This window comes from Anomaloglossus baeobatrachus, chromosome 11, assembly GCF_048569485.1.
Source record: "Anomaloglossus baeobatrachus isolate aAnoBae1 chromosome 11, aAnoBae1.hap1, whole genome shotgun sequence".
NCBI lineage: Eukaryota > Metazoa > Chordata > Amphibia > Anura > Aromobatidae > Anomaloglossus > Anomaloglossus baeobatrachus.
In genome coordinates, this window is record NC_134363.1 from 77261878 (window position 1) to 77274796 (window position 12919).

General features: G+C 44.2%; 1 long non-coding RNA gene across 1 annotated transcript in view; it reads left to right on the forward strand.

Annotated features, from left to right (window-relative positions):
• The first annotated feature begins 1122 nt into the window (after positions 1-1122).
• Positions 1123-12919, forward strand: part of LOC142256265 (uncharacterized) — a 99109-nt gene continuing 87312 nt past the window's right edge. The window contains exons 1-2 of the long non-coding RNA XR_012727507.1: positions 1123-1190; positions 9544-9600. This is a non-coding gene — a long non-coding RNA (uncharacterized LOC142256265). The remainder of the gene's footprint in view (positions 1191-9543; positions 9601-12919) is intronic.

Genomic DNA, 12919 nt, shown 5'->3' on the forward strand with positions numbered 1-12919 from the left:
AAAGCTGTGTGTGTGTGTGTGTGTGTGTGTGTGTGTGTGTATGCTGTCTGATATGTGATTGTGTTCTGATGTGTGAGTGTCGGCCAGACGCAGGGGAGCACAGCTGCTAGAAGATCACAGGGAGAAATAATGTGGAATGTGATGTGTGTGTGTGTGTGTGTGTGTGTGTGTGAGATCTGATGTATGTGAGTGTCAGTCAGATGTAGGGGAGCACATCTGCTGGGAAATCACAGGGAGGAATGATATGGAATCTGATGTGTTTGTGTCTGTACAAGTATGAGTGAGTGTGATGTGATCTACGTGAGTGTCAGCCAGACGCAGGGAAGGCATGCAGCACACCTGCTGGGAGATCACAGGAGGATCTGGGAGCCATACAGACGCCCGGGGCTGGTAAGTATGACGATCCTGGGAAGGGGGGTCTGCTTTTTGTGGAGGGTAAACTTACCCCCAACCATGTCTCCTCGAAAATAAGACACCCCCTAAAAATAAGACCTAGTCCTTTTTTGAGGGCAAACAAAAATATAGGACTGTGTCTTATTTTTGGGGAAACAGGGTATGTCCGATCTATCAAAATATAAATTTTTAAACAAGCAGGTAAATCTTTTTAAAGTAATAAATATCAAAACATCAGGATTCCATTATTTAATGTTGTTGCACCTTCTTAACAAATTAACTACTAAACAATCATAATTTTGTTAATATCCCAAAATATTACCCTTTAAAAACTACAACTCAGCATGCAAAAAAAAAGTGCTCATAAAACTCAATTGACAAAAAATAAAGTAATTATATGACTATATATATATATTTATATATATATATATATATATATATATATATATATATATATATATATACATATACATATATTGTTCTGCCCATTCAGGTATAAGACAGTTGTCAAAGTTATTACCTTACATCAATGTTAAATGAGGTTAAGCTGCTAGATGCTGCTCTAGAGCAGCATCTAGCAGCTTAACCTCATTTAACATTGATGTAAGGTAACAACTTTGATTGTTCTATAGTGTTCAGTGTTTTCTTTTGTGGGAGTGTCTTGCTGCTGGGGATTTCTTGGACATTCTGAGAGCAGTCTCCATTTTGTAAGGAAGATACATCTGAAGGAAGACGTATGCCTGTTCTCTCTTGCACCTCTCTTGTTAAAACCCACTATCCGTACGAAAGTATATCTGGTATGTACTACGTGTAAAAACATTATGTTGAAACTTGTTCTTGCATTGCATAAGTTAATGACATAGGTAATTAGACTGGATAGAAATCCACATGTATATGTCGCCATTTTGTGGAGATTTTCTCATATAGAGTAATATAATATCCGGATGTATAGTGTGCTCCACACTTATTAATGTTTTCTGTATTCTTACAGTTTTACCACATACTCAAACACGTTCAACTCTGTTAACCAATAAACAAGTTTAGACTTCAAAGAAACTGTCTGCTTACTTGGAACAGAGAACAGGTTTAGGCTGTATGTCGGATTACACACCTTGCAAATGTGTGCAAAGCAGTAATCAAAGAAAAAGATGGCTACTTTGAAGAACCTAGAATATAAGACATATTTTCAGTTGTTTCACACTTTTTTAAGTATTTCTTTCCACATGTGTTAATTCATAGTTTTGATGCCTTCAATGTGAATCTACAATTTTCAGAGTCCTGAAAATAAAGAAAACTCTTTGAATGAGAAGGTGTGTCCAAACCTTTGGTCTGTATTGTATATATATATATAACGGTGGCTCATTGGTTAGCACTGCAGTCTTGCAGCGCTGAGGTCCTGGGTAGAGTTGAGCGCGGTTCGCGGTTCGAGGTTCTCCAGTTCGCGGTTCGAGTGATTTTTGGGGGTGTTCTAGATAGAACTAGAACTCGAGCTTTTTGCTAAAGCTCGATAGTTCTAGATACGTTCGAGAACGGTTCTAGCAGTAAAAAGCAGGGCTTTTTACAGCTACAGTGTGCAGGAGCCATCGCTGGCAGCCTGCCAGAAGCTGGTAACCAAGATAAACATCGGGTATCCAAGCAAAGCGCTTTGGTTAGTAACCCGATGTTTATCCTAGTTACGTGCAGGAAGCCCACACTTCCCCGCTCAGCTCACTCCGCCCCCTCCTGCACGCGGCATGTACACATACATACACACACACACACGTCCCCAGCCATGCAGTCCACGACACTGACGTCCTCCTGTCACTCTGCACACATGGTCCCGCTCGGCTTACCTGCGGTGATGAAGTCCCGACCTCAGCGCTGTCACTGTCCTCCATGGCCGCCGCTTGTCACATCACCTTCTCTCGCTTCCGAACCGAGACTGACTAGCGGTGACGTCACGGGCCTCTCGCGATACTTGGCTGTGAAGGCGGCGGTCATTGAACTCAGTGACAGGTGCTGTCGGCAGTGCAGGAGATCAGCGCAGGTAATGTACCTCGCTGACAGCAGCACTTGTCATGCCCTGCAGTGACCTGGGCTGACCCACTGATGTTAGCTCAGGTCACTGTACTGCTCTCCCAGCCAATGGGGAACATCCTGCTCTTCATTGACTGGGACAGTGTGGATCGTCATGGCAACCCCTTGGATTACACCAGACCTGGATTTGTTTTTCTTTCTAATAAATTGGTTGAAGAGGGAATGTATTGGGGAGTGTTTTTTCAAATAAAAATGTGTTTGTCGTCTATTTTTTTTTATTACTGACTGGGTTGGTGATGTTGGGTATCTGATAGACGCCTGACCTCACCAACCCCAGGGCTTGATGCCAGGTGACATTACACATCTGGTATTAACCCCATATATTACCCCGTTTGCCACCCCACCAGGGCGCGGGATGAGCTGGGGTGAAGCACCAGGATTGGCACATCTAATGGATGCGCCACTTCTGGGGCGGCTGCGGCCTGCTATGTTTAGGCTGGGGAGAGTCCAATAACCATGGACCTCCCTAGTCTGAGAATATCAGACCACAGCTGTCTGCTTTACCTTGGCTGGTGATCAAATTTTGGGGTCCAATTTTTTTTTAATTATTTATTTAATTTAAAATAACAGCGTGGGGTGCCCTCAGTTTTGGATTACCAGCCAAGGTGAGGTTGTCAGCTGTGGTCTGCAGGCTGCAGCCGTCTGCTTTACCCTAGCTGGCTACAAAAATAGGGGGAACCCTACGTCATTTTTTTTTTCATTTTTTTGGCTAAATATAAAGCTAAGCACCCCTTAAGGCCCCGTCACACACAGAGATAAATCTTTGGCAGATCTGTGGTTGCAGTGAAATCATGGACATATTGTTCCATTTGTACACAGCCACAAACCTGGCACTGATTGTCCACAATTTCACTGCAACCACAGATCTGCCAAAGATTTATCTCTGTGTGTGACAGAGCCTTTAGTGCCACATGAAAGGCACCAAAGGGTGCAAAATTACAAAATGCAGGAGAGTGGGACATTATGTGTCTTTCTGCCATTATAATGACAGAAAAGACTGATATGAAGTGCACAAGCACAAGAAAATCACCAGAGCGCTCTACGCTGTGAAAAGCAGTAGAAAATGGCACTGGAGTGAACATGTGACCGCCTCATGTAGGATGAAGCTATGGATCCTGGGTAAATTTATGCATTTACCCTCCTTCAGTTTTTTTGCAGTACACAAAAAAAACGGAAGGCACACGGATGACAAACAGATGACATACGGACCGTCTACGGAACGGAAACGGATGCCACATGGATGCACCCGTGAAAAAAAACTGACTGTTTTTTGTAGACCGCAAAAATGGATCGGTCGTGTTAATGTAGCCTTATTCTGATCTGCCGTTTATAAACAGCAGGCAGAAATAAGTGAATAACGCCTCCCGGCATCAGAAAATATCCGGGGTTTCAGGGCTAGCTGAGACCCTGGAGATCATGATTCAGGACGGTTTTTCCGGTCCCCGCTCACGTGATCACAGGTATACACCGTACACCGATGATCACGTTACAGTAAATGACAGCGCCGGTAAAAAATTATTTATCTCCCATCTGGCATGAACAAACATGATAAATCTCCTCCCCGGTCCCCTCCGGTCCCCCGGTGTCGCCAAAGTGCCCCCCCTGATGCCCTCCCAGAAATCCAAGATGGCCGCGCGCACAGCAGCGCGCCGGCCGCATTCACCCTACTCCTCTGATTTCTGTCGCATGTGCCATGACACATGCGACAGAAAACTCCTCCCCAGGCCCTGCCAGGTCACCCCCTATAACCCCACCGGTGTTCCCCGGTGTCCCACGGTACCTGTGCAGCGTTGATCCCCCGCGGCCCTCTCCTTCACAATAGACGCTGCCACATGCACAGAGCGGCTGTCAGCTCAGCTTCCTGTGTTCAGACACAGTGAGTGGTGGTTATGCATCTGTAAGCTAAATGGGCGGCACGGTGGCTCAGTGGTTAGCACTGCAGTCTTGCAGTGCTGAGGTCCTGGGTTCAATTCTCACCAAGGACACCATCTGCAAAGAGTTTGTATGTTCTCCCTGTGTTTGCGTGGGTTTTCTCCGGGTACTCCGGTTTCCTCCCACACTGCAAATACATACAGCGCTATGGAATTAATAACGCTATATAAATGAATAAATTATTATTATTACTGCAATGCCCTGCTCATGAGGTAAGGAACATAATTGATCCAGAGAGCTATATACTACATTTCCAAATGGAGGGATTTGCTTTCATAGTTTCCCTGCTGAACGACTACCAAACATGAGAGTCCGTTATACACCACAAGAAAACACATCTAAACAGCGAGCTCTGTTTTTAAGTATTCATTCAGCTGGATTACTGGACTTAAAGGGGTATTCCATCTCCAAGATCCTATACCCAATATATAGTAGGTGGAATAGCAATAATATCAGCAAATACCAATATTTGGAAATGTAGAATAGTTCTCCTGATTAGGCATGCCCTTACCTCATGAGCAGGGCATTGCAGCTTTGGTAGCAACCATTACGACATGGACTCTGCTGCTGTGGACCCGGGGACAGTGAGTGCAGATTCATTGCACCCACACTCCTCACATGAAGGATCCGCACTCCTAGAAAATGGGGGATACGTTCCCTGAGTGTCTCCCCCCCATATTCTAGACGGTCCAGAGTCGTCGTGGGACCCCTTTATTTTTTTTCTTACAATAAATTGGTGAAAGAGGAAATGTTTTGGGGACTGTTTTTTCAAATAAATTTCTTTTGTCGATTTTTTTTGTTGTTAGTACTGACAGTTTATGATGTTGGGTATCTAATAGACGCCATGACATCACAAACTGCTGGGCTTGATCTCAGGTGACTTTACAGCTAGTATCAACCCGATTTATTACCCCGTTTGCCACTGCACCAGGGCACGGGATGAGCTGGGGTGAAGCGCCAGGATTGGCGCATCTAGTGGATGCGCCACGTCTGGGGTGCCTGCGGCCTGCTATTTTTAGGCTGTGAAGGCCCAATAACTATGGACCTTCCCACCCTGAGAATACCAGACCACAGCTGTCCGCTTTACCTTGGCTGGTGATCCAATTTGGGGGGGACCCTACCTTTATTGTGAAATTATTAATATTTATAAAATAATTATAAAAAAAGAGCCTGAGGGGACCTCCACATTGGATCCCCAACCACGGTAAAGCTGCCAGCTGTGGTTTTCAGGCTACAGACGTCTGCTTTACCCTAGCTAGCTATCAAAAATGGGGGTACCCAACGTCATTTTTTTTTTAACTATTTTTTAAATAGAAGAAATTAATGGGCTTCCCTGTATTTTGATTGCCAACCAAGGTAACGGCAGGCAGATGTGGTTGCCACATAGCTGTCTGCTTTATCTGCGCTGAGAATCAAAAATACCGCGGAGCACTATGTCATTTTTTTTAAAGATTTATTTTTACAGCACTGTGATGTCCAGCAATCAAAATACAGGGAAGCCCATTTTGTTTTTAGTTATTTAAATAAATAATTAAAAAAAAATATATGGGCTCCCGCTGCATTTTTTGTATTGCTAGCTAAGGGTAATCCAAGCAGCTACTGGCTGCTAACACCCACTGCTTGGTGTTACCTTCACTGGCAAAGTAAAATCCAGGGAAGCATTTTTTATTTTTTTTGCCAAAAAACTACAAAAAAAGGAAGTGAGCTTCGCCATATTTTTGTATGCTAGCCAGGTATAGCAGGCAGGTGCTGGAAGAGTTGGATACAGCGCCAGAAGATGGCGCTTCTATGAAAATGCCATTTTCTGAGGCGGCTGCAGACTGCAATTCACAGCAGTGGGGCCCAGAAAGCTCAGGCCAACCTGTGCTGCGGATTCCAATCCCCAGCTGCCTAGTTGTACCTGGCTGGACACAAAAATGGGGCGAAGCCTACGTCATTTGTTTTCTAATTATTTCATGAAATTCATGAAATAATAAAAAAAGGGCTTCCCTTTATTTTTGGTTCCCAGCCGGGTACAAATAGGCAACTGGGGGTTGGGGGCAGCCGTACCTGCCTGCTGTACCTGGCTAGCATACAAAAATATGGCGAAGCCCACATAATTTTTTCAGGGGGCAAAAAACGTCTGCATACAGTCCTGGATGGAGTATGCTGAGCCTTGTAGTTCTGCAGCTGCTGTCTGTCTGTATGGAGAAGAGCAGACAGCAGCTGCAGAACTACAAGGCTCAGCATACTCCATCCAGGACTGTATGCAGAAGTTTTTTGCCCACCAAAAAAATGACGTGGGCTTCGCCATATTTTTGTATGCTAGCCAGGTACAGCAGGCAGCCACGGGCTGCCTCCAACCCCCAGTTGCCTATTTGTACCCGGCTGGGAACCAAAAATATAGGGAAGCCCGTTTTTTTTAATTATTTCCCTTATTTCATGAAATAATTAAAAAACAAATGACGTGGGCTTCGCCCCATTTTTGTGTCCAGCCAGGTACAACTAGGCAGCTGGGGATTGGAATCCACAGCACAGGTTAGCCCGAGGTTTCTGGGCGCCTCTGCTGCGAATTTCAGTCCGCAGCTGTCCCAGAAAATGGCGCTCTCATAGAAGCGCCATCATCTGGCGCTGTATCCAACTCTTCCAACAGCCCTGGAGCCGGGTGGCTTGTTGGGTAATCATGAGTTAATACTGGCTTTGTTTTACTAGCCAGTATTAAGCCAGAGATTCTTAATGTCAGGCACGTTTGACCCGGCCATTAAGAATCTCCAATAAAGGGTTAAAAAAAAGACACCACACAGAGAAAAAATACTTTAATAGAAATAAATACGCAGACACATTAGAGACTCCATCTTTATTACCCCCTGTCAGCCCTCCACGATCCATGGTCTTCTGTCTTTCTCATTCAACAAATGCAGCTCTGCTACATCACTGCTGCATGGGGGAAAACTCCGTGAAGGCTCCACGGGAAGCAGCGTGCAGCCTTCACTCCGTGAGAGATCAGTGCTGCTAGCGGTAACAGCGGTAACACTGACAGACGTGTTACCATAGCAACGGTGCTCCCGGAGCCGCGGTTAGCGGTGACGTCACCGCTAACTGTGTTGCTATGGCAACGGTGATCTCCGTTAATGACCGGCTGTGTCAGCCGGTCCCTAACGGAACGGGGAGTCGACCATGTGCTAGAGCATGTCGCCGGTACACGGCGATACACAAATGTGCACCGTGTACCGGAGAGATGCACTCGCAGGTCCTACATGACGCGTCATAGTCATGACGTCACGATAGGTCCTGCATCACTGCTGGCAGTGCTGGTCACCGGGAGGATTCAGCGATCATCGGATGGAATAGCGGCAGGAGACAGAGTGCAGGAGGGATCGCGGGGACCGGTAAGTGTTATGGCAATGTTTTTTAACTGTATGTGTACATTTATAATGCATTTTTATGTGTTTGTGATTGCTTCCCATTATATCCTATAGGTTCGAGTTTGGTTCGTTGAACGTTCGACGAACCGAACTCGAACGGGACCTCTGTTCGACGAACCGAACTCGAGCCGAACCACGGCCGGTTCGCTCATCTCTAGTCCTGGGTTCAATTCCCCCCAAGGACACCATCTGCAGGGAGTTTGTATGTTCTCCCCGTGTTTGCATGGGTTTCCTCCCACACTCCAAAGACATACAGATAGGGAATTTAGATTGTGAGCCGCAATGGGGACAGTGTTCCCAATTTATGTAAAGCGCTATGGAATTAATAGTGCTATATAAATGAATAAATTATTATTTATATATATATATATATACATATACACAGTATATATATATGTATATATATAATATATATATAATATATACGGTATATATATCATGGAAACCTTTTTCCTGGGAGAGCTAATTTGGGGTGTGATGCAAGGGATCTCCAGATCTGCTAATGGTGGTCCAACGCAGACAAAAACACAAGAACACACAGCCAGTGTCTGTGTACCAGGTTTTGTCTGAATCTCAGTTGCCAAAACACCAGTTTTTTTAACCCACAAAAGAAAAGGGGACGGATGAGGACATGACCAAACATGGAGCGAAAGTTGTGAATAACAAAATTGTAAATTATGAATCCTGCTGAATGCCTTAAAACTAGATCTGTTCAGTTTTCTGGACCTTCAGTAACAAAGAAACTTTAGACTAAATACATCTTTAACAGAGCCTACACCCAGTGTTATTTCTTTTATGAATAACACTTATAAAGCTAATACAAAAATATCTAAATTATCAAAAATATTTAGATATGTAAATTGCTTAAATAATAAACCAATGCAAGGTATTGTAACATTTTTAGCATAACATATACACTTAATATCACTGTAATCATACAGATCTTAAAACAAGTAATGTTGATAGGTCATCCTACTGCATGATGATAGTAAAAATTAAAACAAAAAAACAATGTTGAAATTGCAGTGGCTTGACTTCACAAGAGTAAAAGATGGCAGCCATAGAAGCGACAGCAGGAACCCAGCTGTTATGGTAATCTGTTGGCAACCCATTGATTGATCCACTTAAATACCACTGTCAGCTCCGGTCACTGCTGTTTTAGGCAGATACCAGCTGTGTATTCCTGCCGGAATCTCCTCATATGGATTGATGTCACAAGTGTAGTATAATTTATATCATATATCCTCAAGCATAATATTGAAACATTTTATTTAATTGTCATTGTCTTTATCTTTTATAAAAGATTCAGTTTTTTAAAAATGCAGATTTGCCTTACTACTATTAGTTATAATGTGATAAAACCTTCTGATGGTTTATACAGAAGGAGGTTTCTGAAGGCTATAAAATGATGAAATAGAGATAATTTGAATTTTCATTTTGAAATTTAGCTGTCTTGTGAATACAGATCATTTAGGATGGAAGATAGAGAATTTATATGTTTTAATATGTATTTTATGATGCTACTTAAAGTACTGTTCTGCCGTGTTGATAGCAACTGTCTTTTATTTTAAGATGTTATTTCTCTAAACTAAATTCGTATGTGCTTAGATGCATCATGTACAATGTGCTCATTGCAATGTTCTGATCCTATTCAGTTATATTTTTAGACACTTCTGAAAATTAAAAATTCCTTTCGGGACAGCATATATTTTTAAAACTTTTTACTGTTGCTTTGCAGAGAGGACATTGGATTTGGGGACCACGGATGCTGATAAAGCTCCATCAACTCATCTTTGTAAGTCATCTTTTGTATTCAAAGAGCACTATATCATAGATGGTGAATATGGAAGACCTCCAATAGTGAGGCCTCGCAACATACCGCCTCCACACAGAACTCAAGTTTATTATACTCACAAAACATTGAAAATCAAAGGTATATCAAACAGTATTCTGCAACCATGTACTAGGATTCCTAATGTACTTTAACCCTTATGCTACAGGACAGAAAGAAGTGATAGAATACAGCTGTCACTGATGTACTGTAAGGGGTACTTTGCACACTACGACATCGCAAGCCGATGCTTGCGATGCCGAGTGCGATAGTACCCGCCCCCGTCGCAGCAGTGATATCTTGTGATCGCTGCCGTAGCGAACATTATCGCTACAGCAGCTTCACATGCACTCACCTGCCCTGCGACGTCGCTCTGGCCGGCGACCCGCCTCCTTCCTAAGGGGGTGGGTCGTGCGGCGACACAGCGACGTCACACGGCAGGCGGCCAATAGAAGCGGAGGGGTGGAGATGAGCGGGACGTAAACATCCCACCCACCTCCGTCCTTCCGCATAGCCAGCGTGAGCCGCGGTGATGCAGGTAAGCTGATGTTCCTCACTCCTGCGGCTTCTCACACAGCGATGTGTGCTGCCGCAGGGGGATGAAGAACAACATTGTACCGTCGCTGTCTCTCTCTGTGTCTGTCTCTCTTTATCTCTGTTTGTCTGTCTCTCAGTCTCTTTCGCCGTCTGCCTCTTTCCCCGTCTGTCTCTTTCCTCGTCGGTCTCTTTCCTCGTCTGTTTCATACCCTGTCTGTCTCGTTCCCCGTCTGTCTCGTTCCCCTGTCTTTCTCATTTCCCATCTGTCTCTTTCCCCGTCTGTCTCTTTCCCTGTCTGTCTCTTTTACCGTCTGTCTCTTTTCCCATCTGTCTCTTTTCCCATCTGTCTCTGTCTCTTTCCCTCTCTCTGACTCTTTGCCTGTCTCTTTTCTTGTCTGTCTCTTTCCTTGTCTTTTTCTTTGACATTGTCTCTTTCCCTGTTTTTGTCTCTTTCCCTGTCTCTTTCCCTGTCTCTTTTCCTTTCTCTTTCCCTTTCCCTGTCTCTGTCTCTTTCCCTGTCTCTTTCCCTGTCTGTCTGTGTCTTTCCCCATCTGTCTTTTTCCCTGTCTGTCTCTGTCTCATTCCCTGTCTGTCTCTGTCTCTTTCCCCGTCTGTCACTGTCTCTTTCCCTGTCTGTCTCTGTCACTTTCCCTGTCTCTGTCTCTTTCCTTGTTTGTCTCTTTCCCTGTCTTTTTCCTTGTCTCTGTCTCTTTCCTTGTTTTTGTTTCTTTCCTTGTTTCTTTCCTTGTCTCTTTTCTTGTCTCTTTCCTTGTCTGTCTCTTTCCCTGTCTGTCTCTGTCTGTCTCTCTCTGTTTCTTTTCCTGTCTGCCTGTCTCTTTTCCTGTCTGTATGTGTCTGTCTGCCTCTGTCTGTCTCTTTGACTGTCTGTCTCTCTATCTGTCTCTTTGCCTGTCTGTCTGTCCCCTCTTTCCCTGTCTCCCACTCTCTGTTTCTCTGTCTGTCTGTCTCTGTCTCTCTCTATCCATCTCCCCACTGACATCTTATTACCTCACACATAAGCTTTTTATACTAACAGTTTATTTTGTTCCTATAGCAACCACTGACATTCAGTTTAATGGAGGCAGGTTTTTTGGAGAGTAACTGTAAAGTGCGGGGTTAAAGTTTCCCGTCAAAACATAGTCTATGAGTCACATGGGGCGTCTGTGCAAAATTTCGTGATTGTAAATGCGACGGTGCGGATTCCTTGAGCAGACACACACACACATACAAACATACACACATACACTCAGCTTTATATATTAGATATATAGTACAGACCAAAAGTTTGGACACACCTTCTCACTCAAAGAGTTTTCTTTATTTTCAGGACTCTGAAAAAATTGTAGATTCACATTGAAGGCATCAAAACTATAAATTTAAAACATGTGGAATGAAATGCTTCAAAAAGTATGAAACAACTGAAAATATGTCTTATATTCTAGGTTCTTGAAAGTAGCCACCTTTTGCTTTCATTACTACTTTGCACACTCTTGGCATTCTCTTGATGAGCTTCAAGAGGTAGTCACCAGAAATGGTTTTCCAACAGTCTTGAAGGAGTTCCCAGAGATGCTTAGCACTTGTTGGCACTTTGGCCTTCACTCTGCGGTCCAGCTCACCCCAAACCATCTCAATTGGGTTCAGGTCTGGTGACTGTGGAGACCAGGTCATCTGGCGTAGCACCCCATCCTTCTCCTTCTTAGTCAAATAGCCCTTACACAGCCTGGAGGTGTGTTTGGGGTCATTGTCCTGTTGAAAAATGATAGTCCAACTAAATGCAAACCAGATGGAATAGCACGCCGCTGCAAGATGCTGTGGTAGGCATGCTGGTTCTGTATGCCTTCAATTTTGAATAAATCCCCAACAGTGTCACCAGCAAAGCACCCCCACACCATCACACCTCCTCCTCCATGCTTCACGGTGGGAACCAGCCATGTAGAGTCCATCCGTTCACCTTTTCTACAAAGGCACGGTGGTTGGATCCAAAGATCTCAAATTTGGACTCATCAGACCAAAACACAGATTTCCACTGGTCTAATGTCCATTCCTTGTGTTCTTTAGCCCAAGCAAGTCTCTTCTGCTTGTTGCCTGTCCTTAGCAGTGGTTTCCTAGCAGCTATTTTACCATGAAGGCCTGCTGCACAAAGTCTCCTCTTAACAGTTGTTCTAAAGATGAGAAGGTGTGTCCAAACTTTTGCTCTGTACTGTATATAATACAGTTGAAAAAAGAAGTTGACATGCACTATCTAAAAATACACATATGCATGTTTTTCTCACTATCTGATATATCTGAATAAACTTTACCCATTTTAGGTCAATTTGGATCACCAAAATTATTTATAGTTGCCAAATGCCCGAATAATGGGAGAGAGAATATTTTAAGACACTTTAATTACTTTCTGCAAAATCAAAAGTTTACATATACTAAAGGCCGCTTTACACACTGCGATCTCGCTAGCGAGATCGCTAGCGAGCGTACCCGCCCCTGTCGGTTGTGCGTCACGGGCAAATCGCTACTCGTGGCACACAACATCGCTCGGACCCGTCACACTACTTACCTGCCTTGCGACGTCCTGTGACCGGTGAGCCGCCTCCTTTCTAAGGGGGCAGTTCGTTCGGCGTGACAGCAACGTCACTAAGTGGTCGCCCAAACGAAGCGGAGGGGGCGGAAATGAGCAGGACAAATATCTCACCTCCTTCCTTCCTCATTGCGGGCGGCCACAGTTACGATGTGGTTCCTCGTTCCTGCG